The sequence below is a fragment of the Pinus tabuliformis genome, chromosome 6 (assembly GCF_031772625.1).
Source record: "Pinus tabuliformis cultivar Carrire ecotype Pingquan chromosome 6, CPIR1, whole genome shotgun sequence".
In the NCBI taxonomy this organism is placed as follows: domain Eukaryota; kingdom Viridiplantae; phylum Streptophyta; class Pinopsida; order Pinales; family Pinaceae; genus Pinus; species Pinus tabuliformis.
Genome location: NC_142292.1, coordinates 523,592,030 through 523,608,744, shown reverse-complemented (window position 1 = coordinate 523,608,744; position 16,715 = coordinate 523,592,030).

Here is a 16,715-nt window from a genome sequence, read left to right as displayed (position 1 = left end):
GGCCATTTGGCTACAACATTTTCTATTTGAGCTTGGTATCAGTGTCCATCGCGCAACTATCATCTGGCGCGATAATCAAAGTATGCTAAAGTTTTGCAGAGATCTAGTGCAGCGACAACGAACCAAACATATCGAGATCCACATGCACTTCATTAGAGAACTAATTCATGATGGGATCATCGATCTTCATTATGGTCTTAGTTCTGAGCAAACTGTCGATATCTTCACTAAGACTTTCACTGTGCAGAAGCTTCGATTTCTGTGAGATTGTCTCGCGGTGAAGGACACGACTACCTAGCAGTTGTCGTTTCTCTAATTTTTGCATTATATTTTGAGCGGGGGGTTTCTTCCCACTAGGTTTTCCCTATTTCTTGTTTTCATGCATTGTATATGGGTACCTAAAATGGGCTTGTTGTTATGTCTAAATTATTTTGTATCACACTCACCTAAATTGTGCTTAAGGGGGGGTGTTGGTGTACATGCACCTAGTTAGCCTTAATTAGCTTAAGTTCAACTCTAATTATTGCATGTGATGTGCACTTGGCTTTAGTTAATTAACTCAAGTGCTTACATGTGGTGTGCACTTAGATTTAACTAGTTAACTCTAGTGCTTGCATATGGTGCATGTGCACATTAACACAACATAAAACACACTTAATTTCAGTTAGCTTTAATTATCCTTAGTTATTGCATGTACAACTAAACTTAACTTAATTGCTTTATGTATTGATTCTCAAACCAATATATTGTGTAATCAAATTCATTCTTGATTCCAATTTTCCTTTTCAATCTCTTACAAATTTGTACAATTATTCTTCAACGAGATCCGTATTTGTGCTCTAATAATTTTAGAAATACATTATTTCTTTACTCTCTATTTTCAAGGTCTTCTTCATACATCCACCAGTCGAATAATAGTGGCATCTTCACTTAGCATACAATCACCACTCTCTAAACACGTTGTTGCCCATTTCCCTTACACCGCCAAGGTATTGCGAATTTCTTCTAGTTGAACAAAAATTGTAATGCTTAATGATAATCTAGGAACTTCTCGGTCATAATTGTATAAACCTTTGGGATGGTCAATTCCAATTTGCAATACATGTTATCTTCTAGTGATGAATTTCAAAAAGACAAACAAATATATCAAATTTCTAAAAATTAAAATATATATCACTTCTCATAAAGCTTTTAAGTTTTCGTAAAGGTCACAGTTTTAATACAATGTTGATGGTTGAATGATTTGATATAGTAAAGTTATTTAGTCTATGCATTATTATTGTTTATTTCAAACTAGTGTTTTTTTTCGCGGAGGATAAAAACAGTAGTAGCATGAAGCAAAGGGGGCGGCTCTCCATTGCTAATGTCTCGCCTATGGAAATTACGGTGGTAGCCATAGGTAGCGCAAAAATCAAATAAAATATTATTTTAATAATTGAATCTACATATATAGATTCGTGAGGCATGGTCACAACAAAATAGAAATTATTTTTAATTGCTCTTCAAATTTGATAAATAAACGCATTACATTACACCACCAAAAAACGATTACTTATCTTAAATCTATAATGAAGCAACGATATTTTCTTAAAAATGATGTCGATAAATGTGGGTGGTATCAAAGTCTCCATAAACATTTTTTTTGTAGCACACTTCCCTATAATAGCATTAATAATCTCAAATAGTAAAATAAATAGATATGGCTGTGTTCGTAGTGCGGAGGCAGACACGAGAAGGCGCACCTCCGCATTTCACACATGGGCTTCGCTAGCCACCCTCCACAGGGCAAAACTGGAGTTGGGTATCAGTGAATTTGGGCAGTGGTGTTATATTGGACTTTCATATCTGATATTGAGGCCTACAATGCGATACACGTAGAATTCTATATCCAACTAACAATAGACAGAACTCTTAGAGGCAACCATTCTTCCGTGATAATTTCAAATTCTTGGGCAACCATCTGACCATTGTCCGAATCATGAATGGATACTTTCATATGTCCAGCATCGTGCCACTTTTCGATTGCCACAATTTTGCAGGTAGTTTCCTTCCCTTCAATTATGCCTATGCTCTCCCGGGATGGGATGTTCTGAATTTTCAAGAATGTTCCTATAATATTCAATGGTGTAGTGTGTTATGGGTTGGTTGCATGTTGTCCCTTTGATGTCAGAACATAGACCAATGATTTTGAGGTAACATCAAGTTTAAACTATCTTGTAACTTTAATTATGTGTCCTACCTAAATTCAAGTTATATAGTTCAGGTTTCTGGTATTAGTACTCTTCGAACTGCACAGTGCTCAAACGAAAGGCGTAAAAGCGTTAAAGTGAAACGATGTTGCAAATAACCAACCCTAAGAAATCCTCTCGGGAGCTAATAATTAGCATTAATTCTAGAGCACTAATGTTAATTAGAGCTATATTTGACTTGATATTTATTACTTCATATATTTTTAATAGTTAGACTTAACTATTTAATATGAGCGTAATAAAACTAATTATTGGTTCCGTGGTTAACCTAAACTATGTGTAGCTTTGGCCAATATACAGTGACTTACATAACACCTGCAGAATTCATCATAACATAGATGCATAAATTAATGAGACATTATTAATTAATGGTAGTTTTAGGTTCTAAAAACAAAGAGTTTTGAGTTGTGTGAAAGTTCATATAAAAAATAGCCTGTGCAAGTTCCTCTTCACAATGAACTTCCGCACAACATCGTTCCACACAAATCCCTTGCTTGGCTTGGGCTAGTTCTTAAATAAGCTCATCTACCCTCCATGATTTTGCTTAGAAATCATGTACCTCACTCTAATAAGTGGAAAGAATCCTAAAGAAATCATGTGAATTAGTGAGGACCCAGTAGTAGTAAAAAATTGCACTACAGTGCAGCATGGTTGTTCACCGTGAAGATATAATGAAATGTTTGGAGCTATTGAAATAGATATAGGAGCTACTGAATCAATAGCATGGGGAGGATAGAACAACTCATAAATGCATCACTTGGTTCCCCCTTTTTGGCCATTAAAGATCCAGTGGTCTGTTTAGTTCTATGCGAAAACTCAATGAATTCCTAATTAAAAAGAAAAGTTCGATACCCGGAGGATGTATATGAATCTGAGCTCAACTTGTTCTAATGGATGATGGATTAAACTAAGTGGGGTGCTTCCCCTTGCATGTTTTCCAGCCACATGGCACCTTTCCAAACAATTATTTATCAATAATAGAAAATCGAATCCTAAGTAGTTGAAACAATTATACCATTTCCTATAGCCAATTATTCGTTTATGGAGAATGCCACTGCGTTCCTCCTGTAAAGAATGGAACCACTGAGTAGCTAGCCTTATCGCTGTGAGAAAAAAGGATTTACGCGGAAAGGTAGGGGAGAAGCAGAGTAAAGTAGTTTCGCGAAGAGTGCAACAACGTCAAGGATTTTCACGTAGTTATACAAGGATTTCGTGCAGCTATACAAAGGCTTAATAAAACACAGAATTCACTCACGACAAAATAGAGTAAAACAAAGTAAGCTTGGAGCAACACAATAAAACTTAAGATTAAATTCTAATTCATGAAAATACATTCATATGAGATGCGGCTCATTCACCAAGTAAAAATAAAGGTTTACAATGATTTACACTTCACCAGGGGTTTTAGAGTAACACATAGTAAAACACAGTAATTGTTGTTTTCACGCGCCCACCAAAATTTGCTCCACAATTTTCTCCTCCCTAAGTCACAGGCTCTATCTAATAAAAAATGACTTTTACATTCATATTTATCTCAACATACAATTTGACATTAATACATGATAGAGAAAACAAAATTAATATGCAGTTTTTGTTGAGTGTGGACAGTAGTCGTGCAGGTGTTTGTGGAGTGTGCGCAATAGCCACGCAGTGAATGCTAGCCCATATTTATCAAACTTCATTAAATGCCTTAACTTTTGTGATGTGTTGTGGAATGGTCAGTGAATGCTAGCCCATATTTATCAAACTTCATTAAATGCCTTAACTTTTGTGATGTGTTGTGGAATGGTCCGGTCAGTAGTTCTATTTTGGCTTTAGTCCTTCCATCTTCAAACAAAGATGCAATCTGCAAAAAATACCTCTAACAAGTATGGTCGTTGTTAGGATGTTTAACGCAGTGGTTGGAATTAATATTTCCAACACTCCCCCTTAATCACAATTGTCGCCATTGACAATTCCCAAACGGTTTCTGAGATAAACAAAACTTTCACATGTCAATGGCTTTGTGAAAATATCAGCAAATTATTCCTGTGCCCTGTAGTGTTGCAACACAATTTCATCATTGTTAATCAACTCTCTGATAAAATGATATTTAGCATCAATATGCTTGGTCCTCTTGTGAAAGGCAGAGTTCTTTGACAATGCAATTGCTGAGGTGTTGTCTGAGAAAATAGTTGTCGTTCCCTCTTGATCATGATGAAGATCTCTCAACATCCTTCTCATCCAAACTGCCTGACACATTGTTGTTGTTGCTGCAACATATTCAACTTATTTTGTTGACAATGACACTATTGGCTGCTTCTTGGAGGCCCGTGAAATGGCTCTGGAACCCAAATGAAAAACATATCCTGACGTGCTCTTTCTGTCATGGATACTTCCTTCCTAATCATTGTCAGTGTAACCAACTAGCCTGAAATCATCTGTTGTGGTGTACAAAACACCATACTGTTTTGTCCCATTGACATACCTTAGAATCCTTTTCGTTGCTTGCCAATGTGTTTCCTTGGGTGTCTCCATGAACTTCGCCACCAAGCTTACCGAATACATTATATCTGTCCTAGTGGCGGTCAAATACATCAAGTTGCCTATCATGCTTTTGTATAATGTCAGATTGACATCGCTGATATAATCTTCTTTTCTCAACTTCAACCCCATGATAGTTGGAGTTGGTGCGGACTTGCTATTCTGCATTTTAAACCTCTTCAAAAAAATTTCCACATACTTTGCTTGAAAGATAAAAATGTCATTTTCTGTTTGCTTCACTTCTATGCCCAAAAAATATCTTAATAGTCCCAAGTCAGTCATTTCAAATTCACTCTTAATGACTTGTTTGAAATCAGTGATGAGGAAATCATCACTGCCTGTAAAAATCAAATCATCTACATATAAGACAACAATAAGAATATTACCATCACTCTCTTTGATATAAAAAGTAGGCTTACCGTCACATTTATCGAAACCATTGTCCAACAAGTAGGCATCTATCCTGCTATACCATGTGCACGGTGCTTACTTAAGCCCATAAAGAGCTTTCCTCAACCGATACACTTTGTCTTCTTGGCCTTCTACCTCATAACCAGGCGGTTTCACAACATACACTTCCTCTTTCAACACTCCATTCAAGAACTTTGATTTTACATCCATTTGATACACTTTTCATTTATGTTGCACGGAAATCACCACAACTACGTGTACTGTCTCCATCCTCATGACTGGCGCAAATATCTCCGTGTAATATCTTCCATGTTGTTGCTTGTATCCTTTGATGACTATCCTTGCTTTGTGCCTTTCAATCATTCCCTCAATGTTGCTTTTGGTCTTATAGATCCACTTCGCTCCAATGACATGTTTTCCTTTTGGAAGGTTCACTAACTGCCATGTGTCATTCTTTTCTATTGCTTCTATTTCTTTCTCCATTACCGCAACCCATTTTCTTCTTTGATTGCATCCTCAAAATGGATTGCGTCATCTACATGACAAAACAAGGCAAATAAGGAATTCAGACTAGCGCTACTATCAATTTTATCTTGCTCATAAATTTCATTTAAATTTTTTAATTTTGGTCTTCTTGTGCTTGTTGAAGATGGGCTTGACATGTCACTTGGTATTGCGCTTTGTGGCGTGCTTGGAGAAACGCTTGCTTGGTTGCGCGAAACTATCCTATTATTTGTTGATGGTGTTGCTTGCTACCTGCTTTGTTGCACTTGAATAGGAGTAGAGGGAGTCACTGTTGAAGAATTACTTGTTGTTGTTAATTCCTCTTTGTCCTCATGTGGTATACATGCTTTGACATTGACTATATTTTCTAAACTTCTATCCCACTCTTCCGCTTCTATAAACTGCACATCTCTGTTGATTATGACCTTCTTGGTTAATGGACTGTAGAGTTCGTATGCCTTGGATTCATCACTGTATCCAACAAATATACATTTCTCCCCCTTTTTGTCCAATTTCTTCCTCAACTCATCCGAGACATGTGCATAAGCCACACATCAAAAAACTCTCATGTGAGTGACACTATGCTTTCTTCCACTCCATACCTCTTCAGGAACTATGTTCTGGACACTTTTGGTTGGACATCTATTCAAGATATATGCTGCACAAGCGCCCATTTCAGCCCAGTAATCATTTGGCAAATGCTTTGCCTTCATCATACTCCTTGCCATTTCCATAATGGTCCCATTCTTTCTTTATGCCACACCATTTTTCTGAGGTGTATACCTTGTTGTAAATTGCTTGTGAATTCCATGCTCCGTGCAAAATCGAAGGAAGTCATTTGAAATGTATTTGCCACCTCTATCAGTCCTAAGGACTTTGATGTAGAGTCCACTTTGCTTCTCAACAAGAGCTTTGTATTGGCGAAAGTGCTCAAACACGTCACTTTTATGTTTTAGGAAATAGATCCATGTCTTCCTTGAGTAGTCATCTATGAAGGTAAATAAATAGTGGCTAGCACCAACTGATGGTGTCTACATTGGTCCACATAAATCTAAGTGGACAATCTCCAAATGTGCCTTTCCCCTTACTGACTTTCCTGCTGAAAATGTCTCTCTATGTTGCTTGCCCAAGATACATCCGTCACATAGGTTGTCCGATTTTTCTATGAGTGGCAGTCCCTTCACCATGCCTTTCCTATGCAGCAAATTCAAACCTCCAAAGTTGAGATGTCCAAATCTCAAATGCCATAACCAATTTTCATCTTTGACCTCTGCTTGAAAGTTTGCTTGTATGACAGCCGCATCTTTTCTTACATCCTCTTGTGAGTTCATTGAGAGTTGTGCTTGTGCATCTTCTCTCTGCAAATCTAATCTTATTTTTAGGGGAAACATTCTATTGTTTGTCATCTGAACCTTTGCAATCAGCTGTCTGCTTGGAGGTCTATCCAAAATTGTGCACACATCATTTTTGAAAAAGACATTGTAGCCCTTTTGTATGAGTTGTCCAATGCTTATGAGGTTATGCTTCAGACCGGGGACAAAGTAAACATCTGATATGTAATTATTCTCCCCCTTCTTTGTTAGGATATTAACTCTTCCTTTGCCCATGACAGAGACTTTGCTATCAGTCTCTAATGTCACTTTAGATTTCACACTTTCATCTAGATTGGAAAACATTTCTATGTTTCCTGACATGTGGTTGCTACACCTTGAATCTAGATACCATATATCACTTTGTTTTTCTTGTGCTACATTACAAGCTAAAAACATGTTATCATGGTTCTGACTTTCTTTTGTGAAATTTACACTTGGTTTGTTACTAATGTCATATTGCTTCTTTCTACATTCATTTGCATAATGACCATACTTCTTACAGTAATGACATTGAACTTAAGATTTATCTTACCTCTGACCTTGTGCTTGATTTTGGCTTGGGCATTGACTTGGATTTTCATTGCTACCTCTTCCATTTGAGCTTGAAGGGTTGCTTCTTCCACCTCTGTGTGGGCTTTTTCATCTTCCTCTAGCATATGATCTTCCTTTGCCTCGACCTTGACCAAATGATACTTGTGTTTTGAAGGCATGCTCCAATGAGGAGCTTGTTGCTCTATTCAGTCTATGTTCATGAGAAATCAGTGATGCATTAAGCTCATCCACTAAGAACTGTGAGAGATCCTTTATCTCTTCTATGGCCACAACAATGGCATCGAACCTTGTCGGCAAAATTCTCAAAAACTTTCTCAACTATTCTTCTTTCCTCAAGTGTCTCACCATGAGACCTGATTTGAGTAATCAGCCCAATTACATGTGCAAAAAACGAGTCTACATTCTCAGACTCTTTCATACAAAGTGTTTCAAATTCTCTTCTCAACATTTTCAACTTTGTTGTCTTGACTTTTGCCATGCCTTCGTAGGTTGTCTGGAGGGTGTCCCATGCTTGCTTGGACTTCGTTGTTGTTGCAACCCTTGGGAAAACACTTTCATGAACTGCTTGAAAAATGTAGAAGAGGGCTTTTGCATCCTTCTTCGTGTTGTCTCTTAACAAATCTCTTTCTGCTTGAGACAGGACATTGTATGCTGCTACATCTGCTGGTTCTTGAAAACCATTCTCCACCAAATCCCAAATGTCTTGAGAAGAAAACAGGTCCTTCATTATAATATCCCAATAATCATAAATTTTTCCCTTCATTGTAATAGCCCAATAATCATAATTTTTTCCATTAAATTGAGGTCTTTGAGGATTAGTCAAGCTTATCCTTGATGTTTCGATTTCTGAGTGTAAGAAAAAAAACATTCTACTTGCTGGTAAATATGCTAAAAACAATCTTCCCTCAAAACAATTTTAACTGCTAGTAAAAACACTTGTTTTTACACTAACAAAGTTTAACGCGCTCTGATACCATGTTAGAAAAAAGGATTTACGCAGAGAGGGAGAGGGAAGACGCGGAGAGGGAGAGGGAAGACGCAGAGTGAGTTTCGTGAAGAGTTCAGTAGGATTTTAATGGAGCTATACAAGGATTTCACGTAGCTATATAGAGGCTTAATAAAACACAGAATTCACTCATGACAAAACAAAGTAAAATAGAGTAAGCTTAGAGAAATAAAATAAAACTTAGGATTAAATTCTAATTTATGAAAATACAGTAGTAACTGTTGCCTACCAAAATTTGCTCCACACTTTTCTCCGCTCTACCTCACAGACTCTCTTTACTACAAAATGACTTTTACATTCATATTTATCTCAACATACAATTTGACATTAATACATGATAGAGCAAAATAATATTTATCTCAACATACAATCTGACATTAATACATGATAGAGAAAAATAATTAATATGCAGTTGTTGTTGAGTGCAGACAGTAATCACGCAAGTGTTTGTGGAGTGTGGGCAATAGTGGTGCAGTAAATGCTCGCCCATATTTACTAAACTTCATTAAATGCCTTAACTTCTGTGAGAGGTACTTCTCCTTCTATCTTCAAACAAAGACACAACTTGCAAAAAAATACCTCTGACAAGTATGGTTGCTCTTAAAATGTTTAACGCAGTAGTTGGGATTAATATTTCCAACAATTTCTTAAAGCCATTTCATATTTTTTCTAAAATTAATACTTCAAAACTCTCTTTCATTGCTCACATGGTATTTTCTGTGAGCTAATAATTAACCTATATTGGATTAATTATGAAGAAATGATATTAATTCGAGCTATATTTGACTTATTATGGAGTTGATATTTATTATTTCTTATATTGCTAATAATTAGACTTAACTACTTAATATGAGTGTAACAAAGCTAATTATTGGTTACACGGTTAAGTTAAACTTATTTGTAGCTTTGGCCAATATAAAGTGACTTATGTAGCACCTGCAGAATTTGTCATCGCATAAAGGCATAAATTAATGGAACATTATTAATTAATGGTAGTTTTAAACTTATTTGTAGCGTTGGCCAATATAGAGTGACTTATATAGCACCTGCAGAATTTGTCATCGCGTAAAAGCATAAATTAATGGAACATTATTAATTAAGGGTAGTTTTAGGTTAAAAAAACAAAGAATTTTGAGTTGCGAGGAAGTTCTTTGTGCGAAAGTTCTTGTGTACAAGTTCCTCCGCACAATGAACATCCACACAACATCGTTCCACACAAATCCCTTGCTTGGCTTGGTCCAGTTTAAACTCATCTACTTTCGTGCTTCGGTTAGAGTTCTTGCACCTCACTCTAATAAGTAGAACGAATCATAAAGGAATCCTGTGAATTAGTGGGGAACCCATGGTAGTAAAAAACAGCACTGTTGTTAAGCTGCATGGTTGTTCGCCATGAAGATAAGATGGAATGTTCGGAGCTATTGAAACAAAGATAGGATCTAATGAATAAACAACGTATGGAGGACATAGCAACTCGTCAACGCATCACTTGGTTCGTCCTTTCTGTCCATCATAGATCCCGTTCTTCGTTTAGTTCAGTGTGGAAATTTAGTGAGTTCCCTAAATAAAAAATAGAGATCAATACCCTGGTGAATGGATATGACTCAGCTCGATTTGTTCTGATTGGTGATGGCTTCAACTGAGTGGTGTGCTTCCCCTTGCATGTTTTCAAGCCATGGGGCACCTTGTAAAATAATTATTAATCAGTGATAGCAAATCAAATCCTAAGTAGATGAAATAATTATACCATTTGCTATAGTCGATTATTCGTTTATGGAGAATACTATTGCTCACCTCCCATAAAGAATGGAACCAGGTCACCCACAAGCTAGCCTGATTTCTTAAAGCCATTTTCTATTTTTTTTTTATAACTATCATTCATTATACAAGATGTAATATAAGATTTTCTAATGACATGAATTTATAAACTTTTTTTTCATTTAATCTTTAGATAAAATATTTCGAATATTTTTGTTTTATGATTAATTATAATTATTTTATTATTTTTTTCCAAATTATTTATTCTATTATGATAAAGTAGAACACTTGTGTGGAGGTTTGCTTGTGCAGAGATTTCACTATGCAGAAAGCTCTACACAAGCAAAGCTACCCATTTTTCTTTTAAATCAACTAGGTTCTCTATTTCACTAATCTCATCTTTTTCCATCTTTAGCCACATAATGCATAAACCACTCAACACATCGTACCCAATCTACTATTGGCAATTATTTCAGGGTGTTTTTCATGAAAATGTGACGTGTAGAGGGTGGTATGCCTTTGTGTGGAACGATGTTGTGCGGAAGTTCATTGTGTGCGGGAACTTCAGGTACCAACACACAAGAAATTTCATACATTGTATTTTATGTGAACTTCTATGCAACTCAAAAGTTTTCGCTTTTCAAACCGAAAACTACCATTAGTTAATAACTTCAATTAATTTAACTTACCTATGCCATTAATTTATTCCTCTACTGCAATAACGAATTCTGCAAGTGCTAAAGGCCTTCGCTTTTCAAACCGAAAACTACCATTAGTTAATAACTTCAATTAATTTAACTTAATTATGCCATTAATTTATTCCTCTACTGCAATGACGAATTCTGCAAGTGCTAAATGCTTTAGCCATAGGTATTGCATTGCGACAGGTTATCTAGTGAGTGTGAGTGATGGAAGGTCTATTTCTTGAGTGAAGGCTCCTTGAATTCGTTGTGGTGAGAGCCTTATGCCTTATACAATTAATTCGATAAACATGTGGTGAATTCAAGTGGTGTTGTGCATAAAAGCTTGTATCCACTTCAACTACAACGTTCAATATCTCCTTTGGTTCATTCTTCAATTGTACACCATAGAGACTCTCAATCTGTGTATCAACTACTATAATGAAAATTACCAAAGCCACTCCTCACCCTCCAACTTTAAGGCACAAACACCCACAAAATGTAGAGGGGGACTTTTATGGGAGTAAGTCTTCACATACACTAAAGTATCTCTAACTTCCAAATTCACTATAACTCAAATTTAGATGTCTACTAGAATGATTTAATGATGTTGTCTATGGTGTGCTTTACTTCTCATCTACATTTTTAATTTGAATAATTGTTCTGATAACCCAATAATGTTACTATTATGAAACCAATTCACAAAATAAAATAAGAGATAGATCAATGACTTCAAAATTAGCCTCTTCGAGGGGGCAACCTCCTTTACATTACACAAATAAACAACTTTTGGATGATACAAATGACAAGACCTCCTTGGTATATATAGGAGTCTAAGGGGTCACAATATAATTAGAGCCTACATAACAATAATATTGTAAGGGCATAATAATAACAATAGTGGGCTTCTATGGGGTACACTAATAACAATATGTGGACTACATGGGCACAACAATACAATAAGAGGGTTGCACTAATAGCAATAAGGGGCTACACTAGTAATATAGAGACCTAATCGTTACTATGTAAATGTCTTCCAATGCATTGAATCAACCTCTTTAATATTTTTAATTTTGATATTTTCCCATAGTCATAATTGAGCTTTCATATTAACAATAGCGAGAGAAATATAGAATATTTTTATCAGCTTTTGATTCATTGTTGATTCTACATTAAAGTACCTAGCTATGCTACTCAAATGCACATCCTTGCAAGTGCAGTTTGTTGCAATTTTGAGCTCTGAATATCAATGTAAAGCACATTTTCTATAATTAAAACCAATTTCTTTGGCTTTCGTGAAATGAATTTATGAAAATCTAAGAATAAGATCATGCATTAATGAGTATATATGCTACAAATATGATAAATGACAATATGGAAAATTAGAAAGAGAAAAAGACAACAAAATCACATAAAATAGATTGATAGATATGCAAAAACTAAAGAGTAGTTGTTCAGAGGTATCTATTTGGAGGAATAGTGTGTATAGAACAAATGCATGCACCAAGATATTTTACTAGGGAATCAATCAATTAATGATAAAGGCAAAGACTATGGTGCATCGCAACTATTGTTCTTATTTCATATACTCAACCTTTCATTTCATTGTGTGAATAAAAGATTAAGAAATGATAATAAACAATATAACCATTAATAACTTCCACATATGTTTTAAACAAAATAGATGCTCGAGACCTTTTTGTAAGTCAAAAACAATCTTTTCCATGAAAGCCATTAAAAAATACTAGTAACATATATATATATAAGTAAATAAATAAATTTACTTACCCTTGAGTATGGATGGAGTTACTGTAAACCTTAAAAACATATAGCAAAATTACGTAGGACTTGTTGGGGCTTCCATTGTCCTTTTTTGGTTGTGACTTAAATAACCTTCATTTGAAACCATCCAATAAGCCTAACCACTTGAGTTTCTTTCAAGAGATTTGAGAGATTGTCTCATAACCACTTGAGTTTCTTTCAAGAGATTTGATAGATTGTCTCAAGTGCTCTGTCGACACAAATTTTGATAGTCCCTAAAGTGACGGCTAGTAATTTAATTCTTTACCTTTAGTGCAAATACTTCATAGTCAATTTCACTTAATTCTTTACCGTACACCCAAACCAAAAATTCACCTCCCATATTTTCAAAAACAAGGTAATTAATCCATGTTCGTTTTTTTCTGGTAGGTAAGAACCAGCGGATTTGAACTAGTGACATATCAGACAAAGTGCCTTAACAATTCACCCATTCACCGTCAACCCAAAACCCCATGGGCTAATCCATCTTCATTTTACTTCTCAGTAGAACTTGTAAATTTATCAAATTCTATAAGTAAATAAAATTCAACAATATTCAATTTAGTTTCAATTTTTTTTAATCACTTCATTTTCGTACATAATCAGTAATCAATAGTTAATCTTTTTTTTTTTAACATAAATATTAAACTCACAAATAAGGTTTAACTTCTGGAAAATTCCATATTTATTTTGATCACAAATTTTTAAATGCATTTCTATTTATTTAAAAATATTGGTCAATCATATAATTAAAAAAAATCAAAATAAATGAATATATAACTCCCATATTTATGGTCAGGAAATTTGACATGATACCATTTTCTATTAAATGAAAAATTATATTAGAATAATGTGATCACTACAAATTAATTTATTTTTTATATATATTAAAGTTATCTTTTAAATATGGTTCATAGAGTTTTTGCGTCGAGAAATGTTCTATTGCTCAATATGAGTTATGTTATCATGTAATGTTACATTCAAAAATAATAAAATAATACTTACATTAATAAATTAAAAAATATTGATTAAAAAAAAACAATGTCGACCATAAATAAAATACTTCAATTTCAACCTGTTGATGGTGTTGGATATCGCCAACATACAAGGGGTCTCCCCGACGTGAAGTCCTAATTAGACCTAACACCATTTGGAGTATCAGCCTGGCCACCATAACATAAAGGTTCGTTTTGGTTTCAACAGATAACATAAGACATTATTTACATAAACCTTGAATAAGCAAGTTATATGACATTGTGAAGCACCAATTACAGGATGTAAAAGGAAAATTTCCCAAGGGGAGACAAAAAATGAGTCTCTAAGAGAAAAGTAAGAGTACTATCCTAGAAGAGGCATAATAGAGCATGAAAATATTCATTAGTGAAACAATTGACACAACAATATTAAGACGAATACAATACACATTCAATAAGATAAGTACCGAAGCCACCAAAATAGTTCATTTTATCCAATACATATGAACACAACATATACTGTAAAGATCCAAAGAATAGTCCTAAAACATTTGTGATACATGCATGAATATGTGTTGGCTCATAGAGCTTCAATTTTAAGGTGAAAGATTTAAGTACATCAATTACAGTGGTGAACATTAGTTCCAATAGTGGAACATTAAGTCACTTCTTGCTTCTCCAAAGAATAGTTTTCTCTCTGATGCCAAGTAGAGAAGCCAAGATTAGCTCTCCAAAACTTAAGCCTCCAAAATCCTTTTGCATGATGTATGAGGTTTCTTTTATAACAACGGGATGACCTTTCATATCCCCATGACTCTTGAATTACCTTCATGACTCTGGGACTTCAATTATGACCTTTGTACTTCTATGCAACCCTTGAACTTCTGAATGACTTTTTGACTTCTTCTAAAGACATTTTGTCCAAATATAACTAAGTGAATTTTCATATTCCATGTATGACTCTTGGACTTCCACTTATTTGTGTTTATAATGTTTACAATAATACATCATGACTTCCACATCATCATGTGATGAGACTTGACATTTCACTATCCTTGATGATTGGGATTAATAATGACTGATGACATGGAATTTCTCCAGTGGTGACATGACTACCACTTGCGTCTTCATTTCTTTATGTAGCTTCAATCATTGAAGTCCTCACCCTCTAAAGGGTCTTTGATGTAATAGAGTCTTTGGGTGTTTTGATCATTAAGGTTCAAGTGTGCTCTTCGTTCTTCATGCAACTTCCTTCGTTTGTTCTCTTTGTCTGATATTCCTTGTGCGTGCTTTCCATGATGTGTTCGAAATACCTACATTTTCAATCACTCATGACAAGCAACAATCAGCCTAAAAATACCCTATTTTACCATGTTTTATGCATATTTTCGGTTCATGCCTTTTCATTGAGCTCGAGAGGGACAAAATGGGCTTCTGGATGCATGGGTGCACTTTGAAAGGTTGGAGAGCTTAAGGGGAAAGGCTTCACGGCTTCGGAATGTGCTCATGTACTCAAAATAGGGATACATTCAAGGAAGGGTGTGTGGTGCAATTCCGAAGGATGAAGGGGATGGATTTTGACTTCCCAAGTGCAGTGTGCAGTTAAGGGAGATAAAGAGTGCACAGGGCGCACCCCTTAAGGCCCAAGGATGAAGCTTTGTGCCTTTGAAGTGCACTCATGTGCTCAAGAAACCAAGAAGGCACATTCCTTTATGTCGAATGAATGATCTCAAGGAGGTAGAATCCCTTCGGGTCGAATGAGTGTTCTCAAGGAGGGTGTATCCCTTCAGGTCGAAGGAGTGCACTCAAAGGAAGCCTTGGTTTTTGAAGGGCAAAGTTTGGAACAAGGAAGGGGAAAAATGGGTTAATGAGTGTGCTTTATGATTCTAGAGGGAACATGGCACACTTTTGAACAATGAAGGATCCTCTATCAAGGCTTCATGGTGTGCTCTTGGCCTGAATGGGTTTGATTTGAAGCCAAAGAATTGTCTAAGTCTGGTATACAAGAAAAGGGGTAGACAAGATGAGTTAAACATAAAACCATGTGAAACTCATACTGACTCATTGATAAAACTTAGACGAGATTGAAAAATGATAAATATTCATCAAAATTCTACTTTGTACACATTCCCCAAGTACCACGAGGGAAGTGTGTGTGATTGCGACCCAAAAGTGTCGTTTTACAACAACAAAAGATGTTGTAACCATGAAATGCATCTAAATATGTTCTAATCAATATGAGGACACTTGATATCATTCAAGGACACTTAAAACACATAGAATAACATGAGACAACATTTGATGATCAAAGAAACACATTAGATATCACTGTGATAGTGGACTCCAAAATTCGAATGTAGTGAAATTTTTAGAGGGTGTTGTAGCAGTGACAACACTTGGTGACACACTAGGCAGACTTAAGCTTGTCTATTAGGGAATAGGCTTTGGTTAAGTGCCATACCTTCAGAAAGTATTGAATGCTTCGATTGTCCCCTTTCGACCTGGTTCTATACATAGCATCTCACTTTTCTGTACTCGGTTTAACAAGCATAAAAGATACACCTTATCACAATTGTTTCAATATAGGAAAGGGTAATGTGTACAACGAGTTTATGATATTTACAATATGATTTTTCATCTCTATTGTTGCTCCATTGCCAACAGGCCTAGACAGTAACCTAGCAGAGTCACTTCAAGAGCACAAACGTTTCTTCGCTACCAACGATCCTAAACAGTACTCCAAGCTTGATTCACCTCCCTACACAGGAATCCTTTCTCTTCTTTCACCCTTTATTTATTTATTTAATAGGATTGTGAATTGGCACTTATTATTTTCAATAGGTGGAAGAGGGATACTAACTTATTGAGAAAAAATGAGGTTTCCCCTT